Source organism: Drosophila yakuba, chromosome 2L (genome assembly GCF_016746365.2).
Source record: "Drosophila yakuba strain Tai18E2 chromosome 2L, Prin_Dyak_Tai18E2_2.1, whole genome shotgun sequence".
In the NCBI taxonomy this organism is placed as follows: domain Eukaryota; kingdom Metazoa; phylum Arthropoda; class Insecta; order Diptera; family Drosophilidae; genus Drosophila; species Drosophila yakuba.
In genome coordinates, this window is record NC_052527.2 from 25490402 (window position 1) to 25505548 (window position 15147).

The window sequence follows — 15147 nt, forward strand, 5'->3', positions numbered from 1 at the left end:
GCTCTCACGCATACAGACACGCATGAGAGAGGATAAGTAAAACGATTAAGCAAAGCGCGGCATTCGGTCGCTGGTTCTTGGAGAGTAAAGTCGATAATAAAGAAAAACTCAATTAAGCAAAGCGTCGCACCGGAGTTGGTTCAAGCGTTTACACACCGGAGTTGGTTCAAGGGCTTACAATACTTTTCAACGAGTCTAGTATACCCTTTTACTCTACGAGTAACTGGTATAAAAATGATAACAATAAGAACAGGCTTACAGCTGAAACCTTAATTACTTGGTCCATACCGTTGTGTAAAGGGTTAATCAAACGATATCTGTGACTAAAAACAAAGAATGGTTTGTTAAAAATAGCTGTGCAAGATAGGGCATTCTAACGACAATATTTCCAAAGTCCGATGGGACAATATTGCTTAGGCCATATGGAATTCTATTTGTGGGAGATGCGGTGGCACTGCTTATAGGCTGATACCCATGAACCTCCATCTGGAATAATTTCAATAGACGCTTAATGTATTCCAAAAACTTTTTTGGATCTCTTACATGGCTCGGAGTATCGCTGTTATGGACTTAAAGTGGTTCATACCCAGCCACGCAGCTCTCGTTACCTTTGTCTGCAGCACTTGGACTTTCCTCGGTTATGGTTTCAGGCTCGCACATATCTGTAAGATCCACCATTAAGCATACTCCACGGGTCCAAAAGCCACTCCATTCAAACGCGATGCTGCAATTTTGATTACAATTAATTTTTCCTCATTTATTTTAATATTATAGGATTAAATATTCCTAAACTTGTTAATTGTAAACTCTTTGATCATCAATGTAGTCAAGATAGATGGGAAGCAATCCTGTCAAAGTTCCATGACGAACCTCTAGATGGGGGTCTACAGGGATTAGTCGTACACTTTTTAAAATAAAAGGATTCTTTTTTTTGGCCTGGATCGAATCATTTTATAACCATTAATGTTCAAAAATTTAAAACGTGCCAACAAGCAATAGTAACAACATATACCAAGGCGTTAATAGTTATACCAAATACACCAAACACAGCTTTTGATACTGTTTTAATAGACACCGTTGGTCCATTACCTAAAACGGAAAACGGCAACGAGTCCGCTGTCACTATAATATGTGTCCTAGTTACAATACCAGTTACAGATAAAAGGGCAGAAACAGTAGCCAAGGCAATATTCAAATGTTTTGTACTTAAGTACGGTAGAAGACGTTCATAACCGATATGGGTACAGAATACACTAATCCATGACCTCTGAAAATAAGTAATATACAATCAACAGCACACCAAAGAAGTCAGCGAACATTCAATGAATACATAAGATCATAAATTTCGATTTGCAAAAATGATTGGGACATATGGTTGAACTGTTTCACCTATTGTTTTAACCCAACACCGTCGACAGTACATGAATACTGTCCGTATAAACTCGTCTATGGCAGATTGCCGGGACAGTTCATAGAATTTTATAATTTAGAATAGATCCAATTCCCAATATATAAGATAACGCTAAGGAATTTAAGTATATAGTAGCTCAACAGAGAGCTAAGTTATTAATATAAAAAGAAAAACAAAAGAGAAAAGTAGAATACGATAAAATTAGTGAGGACATAGTGAGGATATAAAAGTGGGTAGCCTCGTACTAAAAACGAAACGAGAAAAATATAAATATACAGGACCTTACGAGGTAATAGGAATAGTAGATAGAAATAATATAAGGACTTAATACAAACAAAATAAAGTTCAGTTAATAGAGATCGGCTTAAACTATTTAACAAGTTTAATAATAATAATTTTTATTTATTAAGGCATACGGGGAAACTTGGAGCCCCTTTGTGTCCTTCTTTTCTATTAATTCAGCCCATTTGTTAGCTTTTTCTATTTTACAATGATTTTACTACAATTACATAACAATCACAGATAACATATAGGAATTAAGATAAGCGTCAGCTTCTGCTGACCCTTGTCACAGGAGATCGGGATATGAGATCCCTCGGTTGTCTTCTATTCAGCCTTCTTAGTGGGCGAGATCTATTTAAAGCGCTGGCCAGCCGATTTCTGTGGCGCTCCAACCTGTCATGGTATCTGCTCGAGTGCTGGTTTATCTCGTCAAATACCGTTGCGAGTTTCAGGTCTCTGTGCAGGGTGGTGTTTCGCACAAACCACTCACATCCGGTGATGAGTCTTGCGACCTTATTTTGTATAGCCTGGATCCTTTTGATTTGGCTATCGCATGCCAAGCCCCAGATTTGGCACCCGTACTTCCAGTTTGGAGCTAAAATCTGTTTGTAGATTGTCAGCTTGTTGGTAAGCGATAATTTACTGCGCGGACAAAGTAGCCAGTAGTGCTTCGCAACCTTAGCACGTAGGCGCGTTCTAATGTCTATCACATGCTTGGCAAATGTGAGTCTGCGATCCAGAAGCACTCCAAGGTATTTGGCTGCATTCGGCTGTGGTACAGGGGCTGCCTCGATGTAGACGGGCGGTGGCGTTCCCCGCTTTAAAGTATAGCAGACGTTTTTGGATTTACTGCTATTTATGCCAATGTTCCAACGTCTTGCCCATTCCGAGAATCTATCTGCAAAGTCCTGTATACCATCCGCTGCGTCGTGCTCGCATCGGGACCTGTAGGTGACGCACACGTCATCGGCAAATGTGGCCAACATTGAATTCCCGTAGAGGCTTACATCCGGCTACGGCATGTCGTGGCTATATAGGCAGTAGAGCAGGGGGCCGAGGACTCTTCCTTGTGGAACACCAGCTGCCACATTGTGCTCAATGGAAATTGCTGAATGGAAGCGCACAGCGAACCTCCTACCTTCCAGGTACGATTTTAGCAACCCATAATATGGAGAGGGCAGCGTCTGCTTGATATTTAGCTGAAGTCCAATGTGCCACAATCGATCAAACGCTTCTCGAATGTCCAAGGAGAGGCTATTGCAATATTCCTTGCTGTCGTAGGCAGTCAGAATTTGCTCGACGACCCGATGGAGCTAAACAAGTAAAAAAAATTTTAAAATGGAAAAAATTAAAACAACGTGAAAATTTAAGAAAAAAACATAATATTTAAGAATAATTGTTTACATAAGAAACTATCCGGCATCGCTGCCGACCTAGACACTTCGCGAATTATATAGAAATGATATAGAATGAAATAGAATATAGTGTGGGCGTGGCAGTTTGTGGGCGCTAGAGTGGGCGTGGCAAACAGTTTTTCTGCAAAACGACAGAAATTTACAAGACTAATGCAAAAATGAAAAAATATCAAAAGATTTTTCAAAAGCGTTGTAGTAGGCGTGGCAGCATGAATCGACAAACTGGCGTTGCGTCTATGTCTCTGGAGTCTGTATGCTGAATATCAACTTAAAAGGATGCAGCACGTAGATGCTCTTAGTAGATGTACGAATATCATGATAGTAGAATCGAATACGTTTGAAGACAATTTAGTAATTTGCCAAGCCAAAGATAAAAAAATTCAAGAAATTAGAAAACTGTTAGAGAAAAATGAACATAAGTTATACGAAATGAGAAACGGAATAATTTATAGAAAATGTAACGACGGCAGACTATTATTTTATGTTTCCACAGACATGGAAGATCATATTCTATATAAATATCACAATGAGATCGGACACATAGGTGGAGACAAAATGTTAGATATAATTTTGAAATCTTATTGGTTTCCCAATACCAAAGGCAAATGTTTAGGCCATATAGAAAATTGTTTAAAATGTGTTGCGTTCTCCCCTAAGACGGGTAAGGAGGGATTTCTGCACTGCATTCCAAAAGGTAGTCAACCGTTTGAACTAATACATATCGATCATTACGGCCCAGTCGACTCGGGTAGATCCAAAAAACATATTTTTGTTGTCATCGACGGTTTTACTAAGTTCGTACGTTTATACACTACAAAGACCACCAATACAAGAGAAGTCATAACAGCTTTAAAAGACTATTTTAGAGCATACAGCAAGCCTAGATGCATTATTTCAGACAGGGGAAGTTGTTTTACATCCAAGAAGTTTGATGATTTTATCTTAGAGTTTGATGTTAAGCATATGAAGATTGCGACTGGATCACCACAGGCGAACGGACAGGTTGAAAGAGTCAACAGAAGTTTAGGTCCAATGATAGCGAAACTGGTAGAACCAGAGAAAGGTATATATTGGGATACAGTAATAGATAAAGTGGAGCACGTTCTAAATAATACACAACACCGCAGTATCAAGCAAACTCCAAGCAAAGTGCTTTTTGGTTTAGAGCAAAGAGGAAAAATAGTAGACGAATTGAAAGAAAAACTAGAAGAATTAGATAATACTGCAGAAGATAGGGATTAAGAGAAGATTAGGAGCGAAGCAGAAAATAATCAAGGAAAAGCTCAAGAGTATAACAAAACATAATATGATAAGTCCGCCAGAAAGCCTTCTGAATACAAAATAGGAGATTATGTAATGGTACAAAATTTCGACAGCACAGCAGGTATTTCTAGAAAATTGATTCCAAAATGTAAAGGTCCATATATGATTTTCAAAATATTGAGAAACGACAGATTCTTATTGAAAGACGTAGAAGGTTTTCAGGTATCCCGTAACCCGTACCAAGGTGTCTGGAGCATTCAAAACATTAAACATTGGATAGGCAATAAGAAAAATAAACGAACACACAATTAAACACTGTTAACAAGGTCAACAAACATATAAAGTACGTGCAATTATATAAATATTTAAGATACAAAATCATTATATATGTAACTACAGACAAAAAAATGTAAACCATGATCAGGGGATCAGCTAGTCAGGACGGCCGAGTTGTAGTAGGATAGGATGTATATATCACGTAGTAGTTTAGGTTAATGTATGAAGTCCATGGTGGCAGAGAGAAGTATACGATCATATCCCCGTTATAAGTAAGAACAATACTGTTGTCCCGCTCTTACTTATAAGCAAGCTAGCTTTAAGAGATAACAATGTACATACACCGTGTTCTCACGCATACAGACACGCATGAGAGTGGATAAGTAAAACGATTAAGCAAAGCGCGGCATTCGGTCGCTGGTTCTTGGAGAGTAAGGTCGATAATAAAAAAAAACTCAATTAAGCAAAGCGTCGCACCGGAGTTGGTTCAAGCGTTTACACACCGGAGTTGGTTCAAGGGTTTACAATACTTTTCAACGAGTCTAGTATACCCTTTTACTCTACGAGTAACTGGTATAAAAATGATAACAATAAGAACAGGCTTACAGCTGAAACCTTAATTACTTGGTCCATACCGTTGTGTAAAGGGTTAATCAAACGATATCTGTGACTAAAAACAAAGAATGGTTTGTTGAAAATAGCTGTGCAAGATAGGGCATTCTAACGACAATATTTCCAAAGTCCGACGGGACAATATTGCTTTGGCCATATGGAATTCTATTTGTGGGAGATGCGGTGGCACTGCTTATAGGATGATACCCATGAACCTCCATCTGGAATAATTTCAATAGACGCTTAATGTATTCCAAAAACTTTTTTGGATCTCTTACATGGTTCGGAGTATCGCTGTTATGGACTTAAAGCGGTTCATACCCAGCCACGCAGCTCTCGTTACCTTTGTCTGCAGCACTTGGACTTTCCTCGGTTATGTTTTCAGGCTCGCACATATCTGTGAGATCCACCATTAAGCATACTCCACGGGTCCGGAATCCACTCTATTCAAACGCGATGCTGCAATTTTGATTACAATTAATTTTTCCTCAACTATTTTAATATTATAGGATTAAATATTTCTAAACTTGTTAATTGTAAACTCTTTGATCATCAATGTAGTCAAGATAGATGGGAAGCAATCCTGTCAAAGTTCCATGACGAACCTCTAGATGGGGGTCTACAGGGATTAGTCGTACACTCTTTAAAATAAAAGGATTCTTTTTTTTGGCCTGGATCGAATCATTTTATAACCATTAATGTTCAAAAATTTAAAACGTGCCAACAAGCAATAGTAACAACATATACCAAGGCGTTAATAGTTATACCAAATACACCAAACACAGCTTTTGATACTGTTTTAATAGACACCGTTGGTCCATTACCTAAAACGGAAAACGGCAACGAGTCCGCTGTCACTATAATATGTGTCCTAGTTACAATACCAGTTACAGATAAAAGGGCAGAAACAGTAGCCAAGGCAATATTCAAATGTTTTGTACTTAAGTACGGTAGAAGACGTTCATAACCGATATGGGTACAGAATACACTAATCCATGACCTCTGAAAATAAGTAATATACAATCAACAGCACACAATCATACAATCATCAGCGAACATTCAATGAATACATAAGATCATAAATTTCGATTTGCAAAAATGATTGGGACATATGGTTGAACTGTTTCACCTATTGTTTTAACACAACACCGTCGACAGTACATGAATACTGTCCGTATAAACTCGTCTATGGCAGATTGCCGGGACAGTTCATAGAATTTTATAATTTAGAATAGATCCAATTCCCAATATATAAGATAACGCTAAGGAATTTAAGTATATAGTAGCTCAACAGAGAGCTAAGTTATTAATATAAAAAGAAAAACAAAAGAGAAAAGTAGAATACGATAAAATTAGTGAGGACATAGTGAGGATATAAAAGTGGGTAGCCTGGTACTAAAAACGAAACGAGAAAAATATAAATATACAGGACCTTACGAGGTAATAGGAATAGTAGATAGGAATAATATAAGGACTTAATACAAACAAAATAAAGTTCAGTTAATAGAGATCGGCTTAAACTATTTAACAAGTTAATAATAATAATTTTTATTTATTAAGGCATACGGGGAAACTTGGAGCCCCTTTGTGTCCTTCTTTTCTATTAATTCAGCCCATTTGTTAGCTTTTTCTATTTTACAATGATTTTACTACAATTACATAACAATCACAGATAACATATAGGAATTAAGATAAGCGTCAGCTTCTGCTGACCCTTGTCACAGGAGATCGGGATATGAGATCCCTCGGTTGTCTTCTATTCAGCCTTCTTAGTGGGCGAGATCTATTTAAAGCGCTGGCCAGCCGATCCAACCTGTCATGGTATCTGCTCGAGTGCTGGTTCATCTCGTCAAATACCGTTGCGAGTTTCAGGTCTCTGTGCAGGGTGGTGTTTCGCACAAACCACTCGCATCCGGTGATGAGTCTTGCGACCTTATTTTGTATAGCCTGGATCCTTTTGATTTGGCTATCGCATGCCAAGCCCCAGATTTGGCACCCGTACTTCCAGTTTGGAGCTAAAATCTGTTTGTAGATTGTCAGCTTGTTGGAAAGCGACAATTTACTGCGCGGACAAAGTAGCCAGTAGTGCTTCGCCACCTTAGCACGTAGGCGCGTTCTAATGTCGGTCACATGCTTGGCAAATGTGAGTCTGCGATCCAGAAGCACTCCAAGGTATTTGGCTGCATTCGGCTGTGGTACAGGGGCTGCCTCGATGTAGACGGGCGGTGGCGTTCCCCGCTTTAAAGTATAGCAGACGTTTTTGGATTTACTGCTATTTATGCCAATATTCCAACGTCTTGCCCATTCCGAGAATCGATCTGCAAAGTCCTGTATACCATCCGCTGCGTCGTGCTCGCATCGGGACCTGTAGGCGCACACGTCATCGGCAAATTTGGCCAACATTGAATTCCCGTAGAGGGTTACATCCGGCTACGGCATGTCGTGGCTATATAGGCAGTAGAGCAGGGGGCCGAGGACTCTTCCTTGTGGAACACCAGCTGCCACATTGTGCTCAATGGAAATTGCTGAATGGAAGCGCACAGCGAACCTCCTACCTTCCAGGTACGATTTTAGCAACCCATAATATGGAGCAGGCAGCGTCTGCTTGATATTTAGCTGAAGTTCAATGTGCCACAATCGATCAAACGCTTTTCGAATGTCCAAGGAGAGGCTATTGCAATATTCCTTGCTGTCGTAGGCAGTCAGAATTTGCTCGGCGACCTGATGGAGCTAAACAAGTAAAAAAAAAATTTTAAAATGGAAAAAATTAAAACAACGTGAAAATTTAAGAAAAAAACATAATATTTAAGAATAATTGTTTACATAAGAAACTATCCGGCATCGCTGCCGACCTAGACACTTCGCGAATTATATAGAAATGATATAGAATGAAATAGAATATAGTGTGGGCGTGGAAGTTTGTGGGCGCTAAAGTGGGCGTGGCAAACAGTTTTTCTGCAAAACGACAGAAATTTACAAGACTAATGCAAAAATGAAAAAATATCAAAAGATTTTTCAAAAGCGTTGTAGTAGGCGTGGCAGCATGAATCGACAAACTGGCGTTGCGTCTATGTCTCTGGAGTCTGTATGCTGAATATCAACTTAAAAGGATGCAGCACGTAGATGCTCTTAGTAGATGTACGAATATCATGATAGTAGAATCGAATACGTTTGAAGACAATTTAGTAATTTGCCAAGCCAAAGATAAAAAAATTCAAGAAATTAGAAAACTGTTAGAGAAAAATGAACATAAGTTATACGAAATGAGAAACGGAATAATTTATAGAAAATGTAACGACGGCAGACTATTATTTTATGTTTCCACAGACATGGAAGATCATATTCTATATAAATATCACAATGAGATCGGACACATAGGTGGAGACAAAATGTTAGATATAATTTTGAAATCTTATTGGTTTCCCAATACCAAAGGCAAATGTTTAGGCCATATAGAAAATTGTTTAAAATGTGTTGCGTTCTCCCCTAAGACGGGTAAGGAGGGATTTCTGCACTGCATTCCAAAAGGTAGTCAACCGTTTGAACTAATACATATCGATCATTACGGCCCAGTCGACTCGGGTAGATCCAAAAAACATATTTTTGTTGTCATCGACGGTTTTACTAAGTTCGTACGTTTATACACTACAAAGACCACCAATACAAGAGAAGTCATAACAGCTTTAAAAGACTATTTTAGAGCATACAGCAAGCCTAGATGCATTATTTCAGACAGGGGAAGTTGTTTTACATCCAAGAAGTTTGATGATTTTATCTTAGAGTTTGATGTTAAGCATATGAAGATTGCGACTGGATCACCACAGGCGAACGGACAGGTTGAAAGAGTCAACAGAAGTTTAGGTCCAATGATAGCGAAACTGGTAGAACCAGAGAAAGGTATATATTGGGATACAGTAATAGATAAAGTGGAGCACGTTCTAAATAATACACAACACCGCAGTATCAAGCAAACTCCAAGCAAAGTGCTTTTTGGTTTAGAGCAAAGAGGAAAAATAGTAGACGAATTGAAAGAAAAACTAGAAGAATTAGATAATACTGCAGAAGATAGGGATTAAGAGAAGATTAGGAGCGAAGCAGAAAATAATCAAGGAAAAGCTCAAGAGTATAACAAAACATAATATGATAAGTCCGCCAGAAAGCCTTCTGAATACAAAATAGGAGATTATGTAATGGTACAAAATTTCGACAGCACAGCAGGTATTTCTAGAAAATTGATTCCAAAATGTAAAGGTCCATATATGATTTTCAAAATATTGAGAAACGACAGATTCTTATTGAAAGACGTAGAAGGTTTTCAGGTATCCCGTAACCCGTACCAAGGTGTCTGGAGCATTCAAAACATTAAACATTGGATAGGCAATAAGAAAAATAAACGAACACACAATTAAACACTGTTAACAAGGTCAACAAACATATAAAGTACGTGCAATTATATAAATATTTAAGATACAAAATCATTATATATGTAACTACAGACAAAAAAATGTAAACCATGATCAGGGGATCAGCTAGTCAGGACGGCCGAGTTGTAGTAGGATAGGATGTATATATCACGTAGTAGTTTAGGTTAATGTATGAAGTCCATGGTGGCAGAGAGAAGTATACGATCATATCCCCGTTATAAGTAAGAACAATACTGTTGTCCCGCTCTTACTTATAAGCAAGCTAGCTTTAAGAGATAACAATGTACATACACCGTGTTCTCACGCATACAGACACGCATGAGAGTGGATAAGTAAAACGATTAAGCAAAGCGCGGCATTCGGTCGCTGGTTCTTGGAGAGTAAGGTCGATAATAAAGAAAAACTCAATTAAGCAAAGCGTCGCACCGGAGTTGGTTCAAGCGTTTACACACCGGAGTTGGTTCAAGGGTTTACAATACTTTTCAACGAGTCTAGTATACCCTTTTACTCTACGAGTAACTGGTATAAAAATGATAACAATAAGAACAGGCTTACAGCTGAAACCTTAATTACTTGGTCCATACCGTTGTGTAAAGGGTTAATCAAACGATATCTGTGACTAAAAACAAAGAATGGTTTGTTGAAAATAGCTGTGCAAGATAGGGCATTCTAACGACAATATTTCCAAAGTCCGACGGGACAATATTGCTTTGGCCATATGGAATTCTATTTGTGGGAGATGCGGTGGCACTGCTTATAGGATGATACCCATGAACCTCCATCTGGAATAATTTCAATAGACGCTTAATGTATTCCAAAAACTTTTTTGGATCTCTTACATGGTTCGGAGTATCGCTGTTATGGACTTAAAGCGGTTCATACCCAGCCACGTAGCTCTCGTTACCTTTGTCTGCAGCACTTGGACTTTCCTCGGTTATGTTTTCAGGCTCGCACATATCTGTGAGATCCACCATTAAGCATACTCCACGGGTCCGGAATCCACTCTATTCAAACGCGATGCTGCAATTTTGATTACAATTAATTTTTCCTCAACTATTTTAATATTATAGGATTAAATATTCCTAAACTTGTTAATTGTAAACTCTTTGATCATCAATGTAGTCAAGATAGATGGGAAGCAATCCTGTCAAAGTTCCATGACGAACCTCTAGATGGGGGTCTACAGGGATTAGTCGTACACTCTTTAAAATAAAAGGATTCTTTTTTTTGGCCTGGATCGAATCATTTTATAACCATTAATGTTCAAAAATTTAAAACGTGCCAACAAGCAATAGTAACAACATATACCAAGGCGTTAATAGTTATACCAAATACACCAAACACAGCTTTTGATACTGTTTTAATAGACACCTTTGGTCCATTACCTAAAACGGAAAACGGCAACGAGTCCGCTGTCACTATAATATGTGTCCTAGTTACAATACCAGTTACAGATAAAAGGGCAGAAACAGTAGCCAAGGCAATATTCAAATGTTTTGTACTTAAGTACGGTAGAAGACGTTCATAACCGATATGGGTACAGAATACACTAATCCATGACCTCTGAAAATAAGTAATATACAATCAACAGCACACCAAAGAAGTCAGCGAACATTCAATGAATACATAAGATCATAAATTTCGATTTGCAAAAATGATTGGGACATATGGTTGAACTGTTTCACCTATTGTTTTAACACAACACCGTCGACAGTACATGAATACTGTCCGTATAAACTCGTCTATGGCAGATTGCCGGGACAGTTCATAGAATTTTATAATTTAGAATAGATCCAATTCCCAATATATAAGATAACGCTAAGGAATTTAAGTATATAGTAGCTCAACAGAGAGCTAAGTTATTAATATAAAAAGAAAAACAAAAGAGAAAAGTAGAATACGATAAAATTAGTGAGGACATAGTGAGGATATAAAAGTGGGTAGCCTGGTACTAAAAACGAAACGAGAAAAATATAAATATACAGGACCTTACGAGGTAATAGGAATAGTAGAGAGGAATAATATAAGGACTTAATACAAACAAAATAAAGTTCAGTTAATAGAGATCGGCTTAAACTATTTAACAAGTTTAATAATAATAATTTTTATTTATTAAGGCATACGGGGAAACTTGGAACCCCTTTGTGTCCTTCTTTTCTATTAATTCAGCCCATTTGTTAGCTTTTTCTATTTTACAATGATTTTACTACAATTACATAACAATCACAGATAACATATAGGAATTAAGATAAGCGTCAGCTTCTGCTGACCCTTGTCACAGGAGATCGGGATATGAGATCCCTCGGTTGTCTTCTATTCAGCCTTCTTAGTGGGCGAGATCTATTTAAAGCGCTGGCCAGCCGATCCAACCTGTCATGGTATCTGCTCGAGTGCTGGTTCATCTCGTCAAATACCGTTGCGAGTTTCAGGTCTCTGTGCAGGGTGGTGTTTCGCACAAACCACTCGCATCCGGTGATGAGTCTTGCGACCTTATTTTGTATAGCCTGGATCCTTTTGATTTGGCTATCGCATGCCAAGCCCCAGATTTGGCACCCGTACTTCCAGTTTGGAGCTAAAATCTGTTTGTAGATTGTCAGCTTGTTGGAAAGCGACAATTTACTGCGCGGACAAAGTAGCCAGTAGTGCTTCGCCACCTTAGCACGTAGGCGCGTTCTAATGTCGGTCACATGCTTGGCAAATGTGAGTCTGCGATCCAGAAGCACTCCAAGGTATTTGGCTGCATTCGGCTGTGGTACAGGGGCTGCCTCGATGTAGACGGGCGGTGGCGTTCCCCGCTTTAAAGTATAGCAGACGTTTTTGGATTTACTGCTATTTATGCCAATGTTCCAACGTCTTGCCCATTCCGAGAATCGATCTGCAAAGTCCTGTATACCATCCGCTGCGTCGTGCTCGCATCGGGACCTGTAGGTGACGCACACGTCATCGGCAAATTTGGCCAACATTGAATTCCCGTAGAGGCTTACATCCGGCTACGGCATGTCGTGGCTATATAGGCAGTAGAGCAGGGGGCCGAGGACTCTTCCTTGTGGAACACCAGCTGCCACATTGTGCTCAATGGAAATTGCTGAATGGAAGCGCACAGCGAACCTCCTACCTTCCAGGTACGATTTTAGCAACCCATAATATGGAGCAGGCAGCGTCTGCTTGATATTTAGCTGAAGTTCAATGTGTCACAATCGATCAAACGCTTTTCGAATGTCCAAGGAGAGGCTATTGCAATATTCCTTGCTGTCGTAGGCAGTCAGAATTTGCTCGGCGACCTGATGGAGCTAAACAAGTAAAAAAAAAATTTTAAAATGGAAAAAATTAAAACAACATGAAAATTTAAGAAAAAAACATAATATTTAAGAATAATTGTTTACATAAGAAACTATCCGGCATCGCTGCCGACCTAGACACTTCGCGAATTATATAGAAATGATATAGAATGAAATAGAATATAGTGTGGGCGTGGAAGTTTGTGGGCGCTAAAGTGGGCGTGGCAAACAGTTTTTCTGCAAAACGACAGAAATTTACAAGACTAATGCAAAAATGAAAAAATATCAAAAGATTTTTCAAAAGCGTTGTAGTAGGCGTGGCAGCATGAATCGACAAACTGGCGTTGCGTCTATGTCTCTGGAGTCTGTATGCTGAATATCAACTTAAAAGGATGCAGCACGTAGATGCTCTTAGTAGATGTACGAATATCATGATAGTAGAATCGAATACGTTTGAAGACAATTTAGTAATTTGCCAAGCCAAAGATAAAAAAATTCAAGAAATTAGAAAACTGTTAGAGAAAAATGAACATAAGTTATACGAAATGAGAAACGGAATAATTTATAGAAAATGTAACGACGGCAGACTATTATTTTATGTTTCCACAGACATGGAAGATCATATTCTATATAAATATCACAATGAGATCGGACACATAGGTGGAGACAAAATGTTAGATATAATTTTGAAATCTTATTGGTTTCCCAATACCAAAGGCAAATGTTTAGGCCATATAGAAAATTGTTTAAAATGTGTTGCGTTCTCCCCTAAGACGGGTAAGGAGGGATTTCTGCACTGCATTCCAAAAGGTAGTCAACCGTTTGAACTAATACATATCGATCATTACGGCCCAGTCGACTCGGATAGATCCAAAAAACATATTTTTGTTGTCATCGACGGTTTTACTAAGTTCGTACGTTTATACACTACAAACACCACCAATACAAGAGAAGTCATAACAGCTTTAAAAGACTATTTTAGAGCATACAGCAAGCCTAGATGCATTATTTCAGACAGGGGAAGTTGTTTTACATCCAAGGAGTTTGATGATTTTATCTTAGAGTTTGATGTTAAGCATATGAAGATTGCGACTGGATCACCACAGGCGAACGGACAGGTTGAAAGAGTCAACAGAATTTTAGGTCCAATGATAGCGAAACTGGTAGAAGCAGAGAAAGGTATATATTGGGATACAGTAATAGATAAAGTGGAGCACGTTCTAAATAATACACAACACCGCAGTATCAAGCAAACTCCAAGCAAAGTGATTTTTGGTTTAGAGCAAAGAGGAAAAATAGTTGACGAATTGAAAGAAAAACTAGAAGAATTAGATAATACTCCAGAAGATAGGGATTTAGAGAAGATTAGGAGCGAAGCAGAAAATAATCAAGGAAAAGCTCAAGAGTATAACAAAACATAATATGATAAGTCCGCCAGAAAGCCTTCTGAATACAAAATAGGAGATTATGTAATGGTAAAAAATATCGACTGCACAGCAGGTATTTCTAGAAAATTGATTCCAAAATGTAAAGGTCCATATATGATTTTCAAAATATTGAGAAACGACAGATTCTTATTGAAAGACGTAGAAGGTTTTCAGGTATCCCGTAACCCGTACCAAGGTGTCTGGAGCATTCAAAACATTAAACATTGGATAGGCAATAAGAAAAATAAACGAACACACAATTAAGCACTGTTAACAAGGTCAACAAACATATATAGTACGTGCAATTATATAAATATTTAAGATACAAAATCATTATATATGTAACTACAGACAAACAAGAGAGAACGCTATAGTCGAGTTCCCCGACTATCTGATACCCGTTACTCAGCTAGTGTAAGTGCGAAGGACAGTTTTTGGCGGTTTGTGGGCGTTAGAGTGGGCGTGGCCAAAAGTTTTTTGGCAAATAGATAGAAATTTACAAGACTAATACAAAAATGAAAAAATATCAAAACATTTTTCAAAAGTGTGGGCGTGGCAGCTTTGGGCGGTTTGTGGGCGTTAGTGTGGGCGTGGCAAAAAGTTTTTTTTGCAAATCGATAGAAATTTACAAGACCAATGCAAAAATGAAAAAATATTAAAACATTTTTCAAAAATGTGGGCGTGGCAGTTTTGGGCGGTTTGTGGGCGTTAGAGTGGGCGTGGCAACCTGAATCGACAAACTTGCGCTGCGTCTATGTC